Source organism: Gorilla gorilla, chromosome 4, assembly GCF_029281585.2.
Source record: "Gorilla gorilla gorilla isolate KB3781 chromosome 4, NHGRI_mGorGor1-v2.1_pri, whole genome shotgun sequence".
In the NCBI taxonomy this organism is placed as follows: Eukaryota; Metazoa; Chordata; class Mammalia; order Primates; family Hominidae; genus Gorilla; species Gorilla gorilla.
The window spans coordinates 181,534,779-181,552,523 of record NC_073228.2 but is presented as its reverse complement, the minus strand read 5'-3'; positions in this window follow the sequence as shown (position 1 = coordinate 181,552,523).

Sequence of the window (17,745 nt, the reverse complement as noted above, 5' to 3'; positions counted from 1 at the left end):
ATTAAAAGAGAATACAGAAATATGACAACCAAAGGCGAGGTTAATCTCTGATTAAACTGTGGATTGAAAACAATACAAATAAAGGACATTTGGGAGATAATCACATAAATTTCAATGTGGATGGTACATTAATTTAAATTATTGTATCAAAGTTAGGTAATAGAATTGTGATTATGGAGAAAGATGTCCTATTCACAAGAGATAGATGCTGGGGTAAAATGTCATGTTCTCTGCAATTTACTTTCAAATGACTCAGGAAAGAAAGTATGAAGACAGAAAAAATGCAAAGGTGGCAAACACTAGCAACTGGTGAATCTGGATGAAGAATATGTAAATCTCCATTGTGTTAGCCTTTGAATTTTCTGTAGGTTGAGGGACAGGTAGGAAGAAGGAAGAAAAGGCAGGCATTCCTCATTAATTCATACTTGGAAAAAATGGAGTCCAAAGAAAACCAGAGGCTTAAATTTCATGTGAACATCCAATGAGAACGATAGTGATTTTCTAATGTCAAATTTCGGAAAAGCCATAAAGACTGGAACATTCCTGACTAGGAGCACTTGCAGGTAATGTCCAGTCTTTTTCCAGAGGCTCCAGTCCTTCTAGATCTTCATATGTTTAATACCATCACTCATGGAATTGCCAGTTATTCAAAATAAGCCTTTAAATGATCATCATCAAACATTTCATCATCAATATCATCATCTATTGATAAAACTTAGGAAAAAATAGGACACACTTTAAAGTGTTGACTATACAATAATTTGTAATAAAAAGGCTGGTAAGACATAAGTGAGTCAATGAACTATATGATTTTGTTTTTATATTTGACATGAGAAAACTCAATTATAACTCATTGTGAAAATAATATTTAACCTCTTTGAGAGGACATGAAAGAAAGATCCTGGCATGTTATCAAAAGTTAGGCTGCGGCTGGGCACAGTGGCTCACGCCTGTAATCCCAACACTTTGGGAAGCCAAGGTGGATGCAGCACCTGAGGTCAGGAGTTCAATACCAGCCTGGCCAACATGGTGAAACCCTGTCTCTACTAAAAATATAAAAACTAGCTGGGTGTGGTGGCATATGCCTGTAATCCCAGCTACTCAGGAGGCTGAAGCAGGAGAATCGCTTGAACCCAGGAGGCAGAGGTGGCAGTGAGCCAAGATCGCACGATTGCACTCCAGCCTCAATGACAAAGTGAGATTCTGTCTCAAAAAAAAAAAAAAAAAAAAAAAGAATGTGATAAATGTGGCATCATAAATAAATGGGAAGAGAGCAGCAGGCTCTTCAGAAAATGAGAGCCTATCATAGGAGAAGTAAAAGGAAGAAAGGGAAGAACCAAGGAAGAGAGAGGGGGAGGGAGGGAGGGGAAGGGAGGGAGAGCAGGGGGGAGGGAGGGAGAGAAAGAGGACACTGCAGGGGTTCTCCATGTTGTAACACCCAGCTCTGCAAGGTCAAGATAAAACAAGAACTCTCAGTCAGTCATGGTCTTCCAAGCTGGCACTGCCTTTTTAGAGGTTAATTTTGCAATCAACATTAAGTCTCAACAACACTCATCACCTTGACTTAGCAATTTCACCTCCAAGAATCTGGCATACTAAAACAATCAAAGATCAAATACATTCAGGTCAATAATTCTTCACCCACAATTACACAATTCAACAAAGTCTAAAAAATCTCTTGGCAGCAAAACCTGTCCTCAATGGAGGTGATGCTACTTATAGTTTCTATTTATCCCACTCAACTCATCAGATTGACCTTCAAAGTCATGCATAATTTGGCCCCAGCCTACTTTTCTGGGCTTATTTACCAATGCAGTCTCCTACAGGTGCTGTAAACCTGCCACACAAAACCCCTGGCTGTTCCCCAAACACAGCCCACGTTCCTCACAACAGTGCCGTTGCTGAGGCCACTGCTGCTTCCTGACAGCTCCTCCTTCTCCCACATCCAAGGCCTGGCACAGACCCCATCCTCCTTCCAGAAAGCATCAGAGATACCTGCCTCAGTCAGAGTTAATTTTCACCCCCATGATTCCCAGGCACATTCTGGTACTGCTGGATGTAAGTAACTCAACCTCACATTCAGCTCTGTGTCTGCTCTTTGCACCTGGCTGAAGTCTCAGAGAGCAGAGGCTAAATACTTCACAGCTCCCTAAATTTCTAAACACAGTGCTATATACTGAGTGGCACCTCTAGGTGACTACTTTGCACCCTAACGATGATAAACTGAGTGAAATCATATCAGGTTTAATACACAGAAAAAAATTGTGGAATTCCATCACCTAATAGCAGTGGCCATTTGAGTGCTGGCAGGAAGGAAGAAAAGGGGAGAAAAAACCAAAAAGTTGTGGCATTATAGCTACTGCAACAGAAAAGGAGAATAAAGCGGAGTGGCAAGATGAAGACCAGGGAAATGTGGGTGACTACAGGACCACAAGAATCTTCCAAGCCTGTTGATAACGTAAGTTTCTCATTTTCTAATCAGCTAGTGTGGCATACGTCACTGTTTGGAGTCTTGTCTTCAAAATGTTTTCCAGCATCAAACACAACAATCTATAAGAAACCACATGGTGAGTAAGAGCAGCACACTCACGGCTCTGAAGAGCACAGCACAAGGCTGCAATAAAGACCCACGTATGTTCTCAACCTGCAGTGTGCTCAGTGCCTGCACATCACAACTCAGGTGATGAAGGGATGGCAGTTTTACATGAATTAATCAGTTTCCTTCTTAGCCCCATGCCATCTCCCTCACCTGACCCACCCACGAAAACACCCTTAAAAGGCTTCTCTCACACTGCTTACACATATTAAGCTTCTCGCCAATTGCCTGCACGTGCTCAGAGAAGCTCGCAATACCGTTAGTGTGTTAATACTCACACAGCTGGACCTTAGCAACACAAGGCTTACTAGAAAGCGAAGACAATAGCAAAGCTGGGCCCAGCAGCCGTTCCCTAAGGAACTCTTCGCCCCTTACACTGGAGCAATTGATCTCTCTGCTCCTCAACCAGGAACCGTAGAGCCCTACAGGGCACACAGCCAGTTACTAAGGACTCAGGGCCTGGAATGAAATGTAGTATTTTCCTCCAAGAGCTTATATCTGCTATAAACCAGTTTAATTCTGCTATAAACAAGTAGACTTCTAACTAATATTAATATAAATAAGCACTTTTTTTTTCAGAGACAGGGTCTCACTCTGTCACCCAGGCTGGAGTGCGGTGGTGCGATCATGGCTCACTGCAGCCTCGACCACCTGAGCTCAAGCAATCCTCCTGCCTCAGCCTCCCAGGCAACTGGGACTATAGGCATGTGCCACTGTGCCCAGATAATTTTATATATATATACATATACTTTTTTTTTTTTTTTTAGTAGGGATGTGGTCTTACCATGTTTCCCAGGCTGGTCTCCAACTCCTGGGCTCAAGTGATTCTCCCGCCTCAGCCTCCCAAAGTGCTGGGATTACAAGCGTGAGCCACTGCGCCCAGCCATTAACATTTCTACATGTGAAAAGATGTACAGAATATAAGCTATTAAAAAACATTAAAAATATTATGTCTTTTTTTTTTTTTTTTTTTGAGGTGGAGTCTCGCTCTGTTGCCCAGGCTGGAGGGCAGTGGCACTATCTCGGCTCACTGCAAGCTCCGCCTCCCAGGTTCACACCATTCTCCTGCCTCAGCCTCCCGAGCAGCTGGGACTACAGGCGCCCCCCGCCACGCCCAGCTAATTTTTTGTATTTTTAGCAGAGATGGTGTTTCACAGTGTTAGCCAGGACGGTCTTGATCTCCTGACCTCATGATCTGCCCGCCTGGGCCTCCCAAAGTGCTAGGTATTACAGGCGTGAGCCACCACGCCCGGCCAAAATATTGTCTTAATATAACTTACTGTTGTAATGCCTAACCTTGTTTTTACTCTAACTCGTTATTTTTAAATTTTCCCTTTTGTCTCCTTAATTACCCAGCCTTGTTTCCCATATGAATAAGACTCTCCCTTAGCTGGGAAAGCCGGACAAACTCCATTTGGCCTCTTGATTAACAAGACATCAAGGGCTCCTTACCCAACCCCCTTCCTCAAGGCATTAACCTGTGTAAGCAGATCCTCAGCATTTCAAAGGAGCCCAATTAACCGATAAGGTACTGGAACAAACAGTGTATGAAGTTCCCAGGGTTTTGCTCAAAGAGATAACAGCATAAAGCCTCGAGTCCGTGTCTGGCAGAGCATCCACATCAAACTCTAATGAAGGACTTAGAGCCCCGCACCTGGTTCCGTTGCTTTTTTGGTAACCATTTGTCTCTTAAATTGTTTCTCTCTCTATAACCATTTGTTTTTTTGATTCTTGCATGTTTTTACTTCTGTAGAATTATTGCATTTGAGTTCCCCTCCCCTTCCTAAACCAAGGTGTAAAAGTTAATCAAGCCCCTTCCTCGGGGCTGAGAGAATTTTGAGCGTTAGCCGTCTCTTTGGCCGCTGGCTTAAATAAAGGATTCTTTTTTTTTTTTTTTTTTTTGAGATGGAGTCTTGCTCTGTTGCCCAGGCTGGAGTGCAGTGGCGCGATCTCAGCTCACTGTAAGCTCCGCCTCCCAGGTTCATGCCATTCTCCTGCCTCAACCTCCCGAGTAGCTGGGACTACAGGCACCCGCCACCACGCCCAGCTAATTTTTTATATTTTTAGTAGAGACGGGGTTTCACCGTGTTAGCCAGGATGGTCTCGATCTCCTGACCTTGTGATCCGCCCGCCTCGGCCTCCCAAAGTGCTGGGATTACAGGCTTGAGCCACCGCGCCTGGCCAATAATGGACTCTTAATTCATCTCAAAGTGTGGCGTTTTCTCTAACTCGCTTGGGTATAACACTGTACTATGGGTTTGTTAAAAACTAAGCTAAAAGTCATTAAGAAAACAATACAAAGCATCAAAGAACACCTATCAAAATTACAAAAACTCCAAAATGAGTGGACAAAGATCCAAAAAAACTAATAAAACATTTGAAAATTTACTTCAGCAATAAAATATAAGCTGACACAATCACATCGTGTCTTAAAAATAAACAGGTCAAAGAAAAGAGTATTTTTACATCAGTCCAGGAAAGTCAAAAGCATATACAGAGGAAGAGGGTTCTCCAAAACTCGTACGCTCCAGAGGGCTGAGGGGCCAGGGAAATCCACTGGCTGGCGGCCCTTCCGGACGAATCTGCAAAACAGACAGAGGTTCGAGGGTCACTGGGGGGGGCACAGAGGGGGAGGGAGGGGCGCTCCCTGGGGTGGGTGTACAGGTCTCAGAGGGCTCCTCGGGCCCTAGAAGGTGGCCTTGCGCCCCTGGCCTCCCCAGAGTCCATCCACAGGGCACTGAGGCCTGTGCGCTGCTCTCTGCTGAGGGGGTTGTCTGTGCACAGAGTGTCTATAAATGTCCTGCAGGAGGCACTGAGCCCAGGCACGCACATGGGCGCCTTCAAGGGACTGGACCTCCAGATACTGAAACACAAAGAGCAAGGATCAACAGGCAGAGCCCCATGCCCCCGGGCCCTGGGAGGAGCAGGAGGGCTGATGACACAGGGTGGGGTGGTGACCTGCCCCCTCCACCCAGACCCTCCATGCCATCCAGACAGAAGAGCTGCACGTTAAATGTGTGCTGCTTCCTGGAGCACGTCATTGTTATCGCCCAATCAGACTTGATCCTTCCAACATCCCCACCAACCCTGTCTATGCATTTTCATTTAAAAAATCATTAATGCTTTGCTAAAACATGCATTTCTCACTTAACACATTCCAGCATAAAAAGATTATGGAAACCACTGTTTTAAAGAGTAAAAAACTGTGTGTGTGTGACTGTGTGTGTGTGTGTGTATATATATATATATATATATAAAATACACAAAAACACACACTCATATATGTGAATTTCAAATTGGAAAATACATTGAAAACAGTGACTTCCTGAATCCTGCCCCTCAACTCCTCCTAAGTGAGCATGGCCCTGACTTGTCTTCACGAGTATTTTTGTTGGCATCTGACACAGACACAGAACCACTGATGCCCAAACCAGCGCTCTCTACACACAGAAGCCTCCACACTCATCTTGAGAAATGGGGCCATGAGGCCACCCAAGGCACCGAGGCTCCATGGAGGCTGGGGGGTCCCCGGGACTGGGCACATCCCAGCGGGTCTTGGATCCTGGCCTTTCCCCTTCTTGATGCCAGGACCTACTGAGAGCCCGCAGGTGTGCAATGCTGGGCTGGGTGGGCTGCTTGTGTGGCAAGAAGCCTGGGGCTGCTTCCCTCCCTCTCACACCTTTCCCAGCAGGCATGCAACAGGGGGATTCATGATCAACCCAGTGGCTGCTCATGTCGAATTGGTGAAGCTCCCTCCCTGTTGTCTTCTGGGGACATGGAGGGCAGGGCTGGGTCCCCTCAAATGAGCTTAAGTGGCACTGCAGACAAGAACGCGCTGCATGGCCTTCAGAATCCTGCATCTGGTAGCCTGACCGGCACCTCAGCCCCTCCCTCATTAAAGCAGCCTATGGAAGGCTCAGCCCAGTGGGCTCAGGGGCTGCTATGGAGAAGCTGTCTGCTCCCTGGAGGATGTTCTCAGGGCATCCTTCACTTGCCTTTAGGGATTTCCAGCATAAGTACAAAGGCCACAACAGGTCAGGCCACAACAAGTGAGCTCAGGCTCTTCAGCAGCCTCATCCTTCAGCTCACTAGGTTTTCTGATGGGACAACAAGAGAGTGAGGGCAGCCATGGGCACACAGGCATTGTCTGCCTTCCCCTGGTCATGCCGCCCTTGCACACTCACGTTTCTGCCTCTTCGGGGATTTTCCCCACTTTTTCTGCAGGTGCCGGGAGAGGGCTTGTTGGTATCTGAGAGGATGACAACAAGTGCGCATGTCCAGAGACCCCAGTGCAGCAAAAGCCCCGGGGCGGAGGGGGGCGGCCACAGCAGACCCAGACGTCACTGGGAACCCTTCCTGCAGGGTGGCGCCAACTCTTCTGACCTCAGCCGGGCTCCCTTCCTAAACCCTGTGGGGTTGCTCAACAGGATTCAACGCTGCAGCCTGGGGACCAGGAATGGAGGCAATGCCAAGACAGTGGGCAGGAGGGCTGCAGGGGGACTTTATAGACACTGAAGACCCAGGACATTGACTGTCACGATGAGACCACCCAAAAGAACCCAAAATAAGAACAGGACATACCGAATCATGCTAAAAACCTAAGTTTTTATTGGAGGATGTTTCCTGTAAGTCCATGTTGCTTGGCAATTAAGTGATTTTGCCCCAAGGAGAGAATCAAGCTGCTGAGTGGCTGATGATGTCATTTTCTTCTGCCATCTTAAATCAAACCTCAGTGGGGAACAGACTCTCACTCTAAATTCTCCTTACCAAGGACACTGTGTAAGTCACCTATGATACATACGGTCAGATTCTCATATTTTAATTCAAATAGGGGTTATCTTTTTTCTTTGACAAAAGCAGGTGGCCTGACCTACGACGGTCCTGGGGCATCCTCATCTGATTCATATATGAATTCTTCCACGGGATCCTCCGTGCAACCTAGGAGGACACAGAGTGACTGTCAGGAGGTGCAGAGAAAGCATGTTCCTCTGTGCAAAGCACGACCCAAAGATCAATGTTCTAGAGAAATACACACACTCCCAAATACATTCACCATCACTCCACACGGACTCTCTCCTCCACACCTCCCCACCCCGATGCACCCTATTCCTATTTAAATGACATCACTGCTTCTGGGAACTGCAGTGGATGGCCACAGTTGTTGACTAAACTCTTCATTTTTTCACACCCAACTGCCCAACCTCATTTCTAGCAGGAAGCTCAAACCAGGGTGGCTCTCCAGCAGAAGTAGGGGGGAAAGTGTCACCTTTCTCAACACTAAGATATTTCCTTAGCAAATGGGTGACCCCAGAGTATGTACCACTTGCCCAAAGTGCCGAATCCCTCTGCAGAGAGAAAGGAAAACACTGTGAGCGTCAGACCATGCTGTGTCCTGTGTGTACAGGTCTTTTCTTCAGTTGCTGACATTAGAAAACCAGACAAGAAACAGTGCTCGAGGTAATGGCCCCAAAATAAAGCCTAGAAGACACCTGTGGAAAGGCACAAGAGTTTCGTCTAAGACTTTCGATATGATTTTTGTTGCAAAGTCACCATTATTTTCTAACAGTAAGCATTTCTCCTGAGGAAAATGTTATCTGCATACAGTTTGTAACTGAAGGTGTCATCTATGCGTGCCATCTGGAGCCAGCTCCTAGTTGCTCATGAACTCTCACATTATCCCACCAAGAAATTCTGTAACTTATCTATAATGTCCATGGTAAGGTTTGCGTATCTTAATTCAAATGAAATAGAAAGAAACCAAGAGAAATACAATTCCCATCTTAGTCAAAGAAAGATCTCACTTCGACAACGGCAATGACTTGCTCTGAGGACTCCCCAGGAAGCTCTGCTGCCACAGGCTTGACACCTAGGAAACATAAGAGTCACTGTCAGCTCATGGGAGCTGCTGAAGAATCCCTCAGGCAGCCTTGGGTGCTGTGGACAGGGGGCTGGCATGTGTGGAGAAGGTGGGATAACAGCACAGGCTGAGCAGCTGCTGGCCATCCTCCTTAGTGGAGAAGGAAAGCAAAGGAGACCATCAGGAAAGCCCTGGGAGACAGAGCCTTGGCTCTCTAGCTAAGCCACCCTCATCGGTGTGAAAGCTGATCTCAAACAGGGTACCCCATACAATGTGGCTGTTTCAACAACAGCATCTCAGGGAGCCTTCTATTCAAACCTGAGCTAAGTTGTACTTTTTGTTTGAGATGGTTTTGCACTGTCACCCAGGCTGGAGTGCTGTGGTTCAATCACAACTCACTGCAGCCTTGACCTCCCAAGCCCGGGTGGATCCTTCGCCTCAGCCTCCAAGTCGCTAAAACTACAGATGCCCCCATCAAGCCCAGCTGATTTTCTGATTTTTTTGTAGAAATGGGGTTTTGCCAGGTTGCCCAGGCTGGTCTCGAACTCCTGGGCTCAAGCAATACATCCACCATGGCCTCCAAAAGTACTCAGATTACAGACGTGAGCCACAGCTCCCGGCCTCTGCTGCCTTCCTGATCCCTTCTGAGGGCATTTACTCCCAGGACCCACCGGCGCTGCTGTGTGGATCACCCCTCCTAGAAGATTTCTTACATCATAAAATCAGCCCTTCTTTTAAAAAATATGCAATTCAGCCAAAATATTCTACATTTATCCATCAAACATCTGTTTTAAGCAAAATTAAAGATTTGAAAATACAATTATCCTACCATTTAAACATGACATGTCACATGTGCTATCTGTCCTTCCGGTCTCCCTCTTCAACACATGCATCCAGGGAGTCTGCTACTGCTCAGGCTCTCACTGGCTCTGACACTGGGAGAGCCCATCCTGGAAGCAGCAGGTGGGGGCGCTGACCCTCTCCATCCCAGCTGTGCAGGAATTCCAGCAGGAGAGATGGGCACCAGGCTAATGCCCAAGTTGTTCCTTGAGCTCCTGTTTGCTGCTGTGCCTTAGGTGCGTGTGCTAGTGAACTGCAGCATTTCTAAGGCTTGTGGTTACTATGTTCTTAAATACAACAGGACATGTCCTTGATTATTCTCTGCTCTCGACCAGGAGCTGAGGAATGAACCCATCATGCCGCCAAAACCCCCTGAGCTCTCCAAGTGTGCCTCACATTAATGACCACACCAGATTCCACTGTAAAATGTAGCTATTCCTACGCGGTGTCAGGTGACCACTAAGACCGTCCTGTAATGACAGTGCTTAAAATCTCTACAGGCTGTCATACTTCCACATGCACACATAAGTGCTGGAACTCCCTGGCATGCTGATGAGTTATGCCAGGGCTGTCTGATAAACGCGCAGTAGTAGCCCATCGCATCCATGTTTCACCCATTCTTGAGGTCACATTTGTCTCTTCCATTTAGGAGACCAAGAGCTCGGGAAATTCATCTCCACACCATCTCTATCTGAGGAGTGAAGACAGGAAACTTACCTTCAGATACAGCTGCCATGGAGGATGAAAGGGCTGATTGACGTGACGTGTACAATGGTGATGAATTTTGTGTTTAGAACAGTAATCCTTGTGTTGTGCTTTGCACATAGGAACATGCTTTCTGGGGAAATGCACACACGCTCCCAAAGACATTTATGATCCCTTTACACAGACTCCCTCCTCCATACCTCCCACCCTGATGCACACCACCCTCTTCCATCTAAATGACACCATTGCCTTAGGGACCAGACTGGGATGCTCACAGTTCTTTACTAGACTTCCCCTCCCTTCCTGAGTCCTTCCAAAATCATTTCCTCCCTAGAATCCACCTGTGGTGCTTCTGTGTGTATCACTCATTCTAGAATATTTTATACTTGGTAAAAACAATATTTGTTCAGAGAGATTTCATTCCAGCCCCAATATTCTACATATTCACCAAACTTTTGTGTTAAAGACAATAAAACAAAGCTTTGAAAATACTCAATTATCCTCTATTTAAAGATAACCCCTACTTAGCAAGTGCTATCTGTCCTTGCACTCAACCTTCTCAATGCAATGTCTGTGTGTCGGGAGTCCCTTGCTGCTCACACTCACACTGGCTCTGACACTAGTAGAGAATGTCATGAGGGCAGCAGGTGGCAGCACTGACCATCTCCAACCCAGCTGTGCAGGAGGTTCCACCAGGGGAGGTGGGATGGGTGGGAGGCCAACACCCAAGTTGTTCCTTGGGATGATATTTGGTGCTGTGTATTGATTGTGTTTGCTACGTAACTAAAGCATTTCTTTCCTTCTTTCAATAGCGGGTCTCTGTTACCGAAGCTGGAGTGTAGGGGCATGATCTCTGCTCCCTGGAACCTGTGCCTCCTAGGATCTAGTGATCCTCCCCAATCGGCCTCCCAGGTAGCTGGGACCATGGATGGGCCACCACACTGAGGTAGTTTTTTGTATTTTTAGTAGATACGAGTTTTCACCTTTCTGCCTTGCCTCATCTCCAACTCCTGAACTTGCCTCAGCCTCCCAAACTACTAGGATTACAGGCATGAGCCACTGTTCCTGGCCAACTGGAGCATTTCTAAGGCTTGTGATAATCATGTTATTAAATACAATAGAGCATGTTCCTGAGTATTCCCTGCTTTTGACCATGAGCTGAGAAGTAACCCCACCACTACGGCCAAAAGCCCGTGAGCTCGCTATGTGTGTTTCACACTAATGGCCACGTCAAAGTCCAGTGTAAAATGTACCTACTGCTACCCTGGGTTAGGCAACCTTCGAGACCTCCCTACAATGACAGACAGTGTTTGGGACCTCTCTAGGCTATCATCCTTCCACATGCAAAAACGGATGCCGGAACTCCCTGGACTAATGGTGAGTTACGCCAGGGCTGGCTGCTGAATGCACAGTAGTCACCCTTTCCATCAACTCTCCACACATTCCTGAGTTCACATTTGCCTCTTGCATTTAGGAGATTGAGAGCCTGGGAAATCTGTACCATCTCTATCTGAGGAGTGAGGATATAAAATTTACCTTCAGGTACAGCTGCAGTGGAGGATGAATGGGTTAATTTATGTGAAGTGTGCAGTGGTGTTGCAATTTTTTTTTAAGGAAAATTGCTCCTTCGGTTGTGCTCTGCACAGGGGAACATGCTTTCTGGGGAAATGCCCACACAACTCCCAACGACACTCCCAATCACTCCACACGACTCTCTCCTCTGTACCTCCCCACCCTGATGCACACCACACTATTCCACCTAAATGACAATCCTGCCTCCCCGGACTTGAGTGGATGGTCACAGTTCTTTACTGGACTCAGGGTTTTTTATACCAAACTGTCCAAATCTCATTTCTGTCAGGAAGCTCAAACCAAAATGTCTCTCCAGCAAAAGCAGACTAGTAAATGCCACATTTTGCAACACTGAAGGTCTTTCCTCAGAAAGGAGTGCTCCCAGAATACACACCTTTCTCCTCAGCCTGTACCTCTGCCTGCATTGAGTGAAAGAAAAACACCATGAGCTCCAGACCATCCGAGTACCAAGTGCACAGGACTTTTCTTCACTTGGTGACATTAGAAAACCAGATGGAAAACAGTGTTCAAATCAAAGGAACACAGAAGAAGAACAGGGCAAACTGACTCGTGCTAAAATTTTTCTTGGAGGATGTTTCCTCTCAAGGTCATGTTGCTCGGCAATTAAGTGATTTTGCCCCAAGGAGAGAATCAAGCTGCTGAGGAAAAAGCTCACTGCCACTCAGTGCATGGCTGATACTGTCGTTTTCTCCTGCCGTCTTAAATCAAGCCTCAGTGGGGAACAGACTCACTCAGAATTCCCCCCACCAAGGACACTGTATAAGTCACCTATGATATGTAGGGTCAGATTCTCATACCTTATTTTAATTCAAGAAGATAAAGCGAAGAAAGTAACTTTTTCCCAGACGAAACCAGGTGGCCTGACCTTCAGTTGTCGTGTGTCACTATCATCTCTGGTGTTCCTGTGGAGTCTCCTCAAGAGGGGATCTCTTGCCACTAGGAGGACACACAGTGACCTTCAGCAAGTGCAGGACAGGAGCAGGGAAGAAAGGCTTTCTAGCCCTGACTGCCTCATCAATGTGAAATGGCCCATCTTAAACAGGGCACACCACCCAGGGCAGGCTGTGTGTCCCTGCAGCCTCTCAGGGTTCCTGCTTCTTAATCTGACCCGAGCTCACTTGCCCTCCCTTCCTGCGTCCTGCCAAGGTCATTTCCTCCCCAGAATCCACCTGTGGTGCTGCTGTGACTATCACCCCTCCTAGAGGTTTTCTACTTGATAAGAAGCAGCCTTTCTTTAAAGAGAAGATTTAATTCCAACCAAAACCTTCTATTTTTTCACTATCCATTTGTTTTTAGGACAATGAAATAAAGCTTTGAAAATACTCAGTTTTCCTCCCATTTAAAGATAACCCCTATTTAGCATGTGCTATCTGTCCTTCCACTCTCTCTTTTCCATACGTGTGTGTGTGTGTGCGGAGTCTGTTACTGCTCACACTTACACTGGCTTTGGCACTGGGACAGCCTGTCATGGGAGCAGCATGTGGGGGTGCTGACCCTCTCTAACCCGGCTGTTTGAGATTCCAGCATGGAAGAGGGGCACCAGGCTAACACCCAAGTTGTTTTTGACATCATATTGGGCGCTACTTCTTGGGTGTTTGTATTACTAAGCTGGAGCATTTCTAAGGCTTGTGGTCATCGTGATTTTTGTTTTGTTTTATTGTGGCAGGGTCTCACTCTGTTTCCCAGATGGAATGCAGTGGCACAATCATGGCTCACTGAAGACTCCACCTGTCCGGCCAAAGCAATCCTCCCACCTCAGCCTCCTGAGAAACTGGGACTACAGGAGCACATCCCCACGCCTGGCTAATTTTTGTATTTTTTGTAGAGATGTGGTTTTACTATGTTGCCCAGGCTGATCTTAAATTACTGGGCTCAAGTGATCCTCCTGCCTCAACCTCCCAAAGTGCTGGGATTACAGGCATGAGCCTCCGCATTGGGTCCAATCGTATCTTTAAATACAGTAGGACATATCCCTAATTGTTCTCTGCTTTTGAACAAGAGCTGAGAAATGACACCACCACTGCAGCCAAAAGCCTGTGACTCCCCTATGTGGGTTTCACATTAAGAACCACCCCAAAGTCCACTGTATTGCTACCCTGCCTTTCGCCGTCACTGAGAACATCTTACAATGCTGGGCAGTGTGTGGGATCTCTCTAGGCTGTCATACTTCCACATGCACACACAGATGCTGGAACTCCCTGGTGTAGTGACGAGTTATACCAGGGCCACGTGAGGACTGCGGAGTAGCAGCCCATCACGTCAACCTTTCACTCATTCCTGAGTTCACATTCGCCTTTCCCATTCAGGAAATTGAGAGCTTGGGAAATTCATCTTTCCACCATCTCTAATCTGAGGACCGGGGATGTTAAACTAACCTTCAGGTACAGCTGTGGTAAAGGATGAAGTGTCGACTGATGCGGGGATGGAATTTTGTTTCTAGAACATTGATCCTTGGGTCGTGCTTTGCACAGAGGAACATGCTTTCTAGAGAAATGCACACACACTCCCAAAGGCATTCACCATCACTCCACACGGACTCTCTCCTCCATATCTCCCCACCCTGATGCACCCCTATTCCTATTTAAATGACATCACTGCTTCTGGGAACTGCAGTGGATGGCCACAGTTGTTGACTAAACTCTTCGTTTTTTTACATCAAACTGCCCAACCTCATTTCCAGCAGGAAGCTCAAACCAGGGTAGTTCTCCAGCAAAAGTAGGGAGGAAAGTGTCACCTTTCTCAAAGCTAAGATCTTTCCTTAGCAAATGGGAGATCCCAGAGTGCATACTGTAGAGCTGAATCGCTGAGTGTGCCTGCAGAGAGAAAGGAAAACACTGTGAGCGTCAGACCATGCTGTGTCCTGTGTTCATGGGTCTTTTCTTCACTTGGTGACATTAGAAAACTGGTTGGGAGATAGTGCTCGAGGCAACGGCCCCCAAATAAAGCCTGGAAGACACTTGAGGAAATGCACAAGAGTGTGTATGAGATTTTCAAAAATGATTTTTGGTTGCAAAGTCACCACTATTTTCAAGAATGCATTTCTCCTGAGGACAATGCTCTCTGCCATGCAGTTTATCACTAACACTGTCATCTATGAGTGCCATCTGGAACAAGTTCCAAGTTGGCAATGAATGGGCTCTCACATACCTCTGCCCACCAAGAAATTCTGTGGCTCATCTGTAAAGTCCGTGGTAAGAATTACATATCTTAATTCAGAGAAAATAGAAAGAAACCAAAAGAAATAAAATTCCTATCTCAGACAAAGAAAGAAGACTTTACCGAACGTGCTGCCTGGATCAGGTCCCAAGAATCCAGCGAGGGAAACCGCCAATTCTGGCGGTAGAAGAAGCCTAGGAAACATAGAGTCACTGTCAGCCCTGGGAGCTGCTGAAGGACCTCTGGCAGCCTTGGGTGCTGAGGACACAGGGCTGGCGTGTGTGGAGGAGGTGGGTGAGAGCACGGGCGGAGCTGCTGCTGGGCCACCCTCCTTGGTGGTGAAGGCAGGCAAAGGACGCCATCAGGAGAGCCCTGGGAGACACAGCCTCGGGTCCCTGGCTAAGCCGCCCGCATCACTGTGAAGTAGGCAGTGTTCACACAGGCAGCCCTCATGACCAGTGAACACCCCAAGGGACCGACGGTCTACTTGGTCCCCAAGATGGCTCAGAACTCAGAACATTCTAAGCCAACCGCCACCTGATGGCTGTGCCAAGAATCAACTTCCCTTCAACTGACCAACCCTGCATGAGCAGTTCACTGAAAATGTGGCCATCAGGGCTGGCGCTTAAGTGACTGAATGAATTAAATCTGTGACCCCCACTGTCTCACTGACTACTCATCTGAGCAACTATCTGAGCAGGCTGAACTAAGGCCTGCCTGAGAATGGGCAGTGTTTAAATGAAGCCTATCGAATAACTTGGGAGTCACACGTCATAAGAAGGGTACTCGAATTTAATGAGACACAGCGTGTGTTCAGTCATGCGTGAATACTGTATTACAGAGAAGTGTAAACAGAACTGCTAGTAACTTGAGCGGGGAGCGGGGGGATACCTGGCTCTAACTAAGAGCATGGGAGGCTTCCTGATCACCTGAAACAATTAAGACATAGCAAAAGGCCAAGAGTACAAAATCATTTTACATCTGAGGCAAACATTAGTATTTCAGACCTTTAAAATAAGCATTTTAGTATTACAGCAGCAGAATTAGAACCTGGGTGGGGGCAGATGAAAATTTAAAGGAGAGAGTTATCATCCAAGCCAAGTATACAGATGCGCCTTTTCCAGGGGAAAAGAAACAGAAGGCAATGATGTGGGACCTGTAACTTAGGTGTAAAGAGACACAGAAAAATTCTAACCTCTGAGGTATAAATCTGAGAAGTTTAACAAAAAAACAAAAAAAAACAGATTTCAGAAGAAAAAGTTATTACCTCTTATAATTTCATTGAGAACAAATTATCTATCTTAACAAAAGCTTATTTTTAAACCAAAATTTTAGTTTGGTATTACTGTATTTTTAATATTGTAGCTAATTTTAAGAAGACCTTATCAATAAATCTATCTACCCCCATCGGTTTTCACTACACAGTAAGATTTTCATAAACCTTTTATAACCTCTAATAATTTTTCTAGTTTGTGACTTTGTATATCCACTTGATTGTGTTTATGTTTTCAAAAGGTCTTTAATTTAAAACAATCCTCAAAACCTCTTCACTAGGCCACTGCGTTTCCCACCAGAAGACCTCAGTCTATTTTCTAAACATCTCTGGATTCCAGCTGTTTCAACATTTAAGATTTTCACATCTCAATTTAGAAGACTTTGGCCTGTCATCTGCCTTTGATGGAACGTCTCACACTGTCATCGGTATCAAGATCTCCCGATATGACCAAGGAAATGCTGTTGCGTTTCTTCTGGGTCTATTCTATGCAAGTGTGTATAAAATTGGCCTTGGAAACAGTACATTTTTCTAAACAGAGGAAAATATTTAAGGCAGAAAGCTTGATAGCAGAATCAAAAATACAAACTGAGTCATAAAACTCTAAAACCAATTTGTAAATCTGTAGACAAACTGGAGGTGGAGGAAAAATACATAAATCAGGAAAACATTTAAGTACAAGTGGCCCATCTGAAGAAACTGCAGTGAGAAGATGGAAATGAACCTACCTTCACCTTCACCTTCACCACAGCAGCAGAGGCTGCCTCCCATTTTGGTGAGCAGTCTAGCTGGCAGTTCCAACACAGCAGCAGTTGAAACACAGCCAGCGACAGCCGAAACACAGTGGCAGTTGGGGTGGAAGACAGGATACGCATCATCACATGACCTCAGCGACAGGTCATCAGAGAATGTTCAAATGAACACAGGAACACGTGCCACACTCTGGGGTCCGACTGCCGCTCTCTAGACCAGTGCACTTTCACAGGGACAAGGGGCCACTCAGACTTCATTTCAAAATCAAAATCTGAATCCCACAGCCACAGTACTATTCTGTGTATGAAATAAATGTTACATGAGGAAAGAAGACCTGCCTTCCAAATATATTTGATAGTGAAAATTTCAGGGTGAAGAGGGTCAAAACTAACACATTCAGAATAAAATGAGGTTCCTTCCTTGACTTGAAATACTATCCCCATCCCTCTTACTATTCCTGAGTCATCAGCAATTTCCATATTCAACAATTTTACATTTATTCCAGATGAAAGTTTAAAATGCCTTAGTATAAATTTTTTTTTTTTTTTTTTTTTTGAGACCACAGTCTCGCTTTGTCACCCAGGCTGGAGTCCAGTGGTGCGATCTTGGCTCACTGCAACCTCCGCCCCCCGGATTCAAGTGATTCTGCTGCCTCAGCCTCCCGAGTAGCTGGAACTACAGGCATGCACCAACACGCCCAGCTAATTTTTGTACGTTTAGTAGAGATGGGGTTTCACCGTGTTGGCCAAGCTGGTCTTGAACTCTTAACCTCAGGTGATCCACCCACCTCAGCTTCCCAAAATGCTGGGATTACAGGAGAGAGCCACTGGGCCCAGCCTAAATTCAATTTTTAAAAGTCGATCTCTAAGAATATAACTCATAGTAATTGTATAAAATATCTTATCACCTATCTATATTATCTACTGTTTTTCTCTGTATGTAACTAAGTTGCAGACTTACTAATTTCCGAAT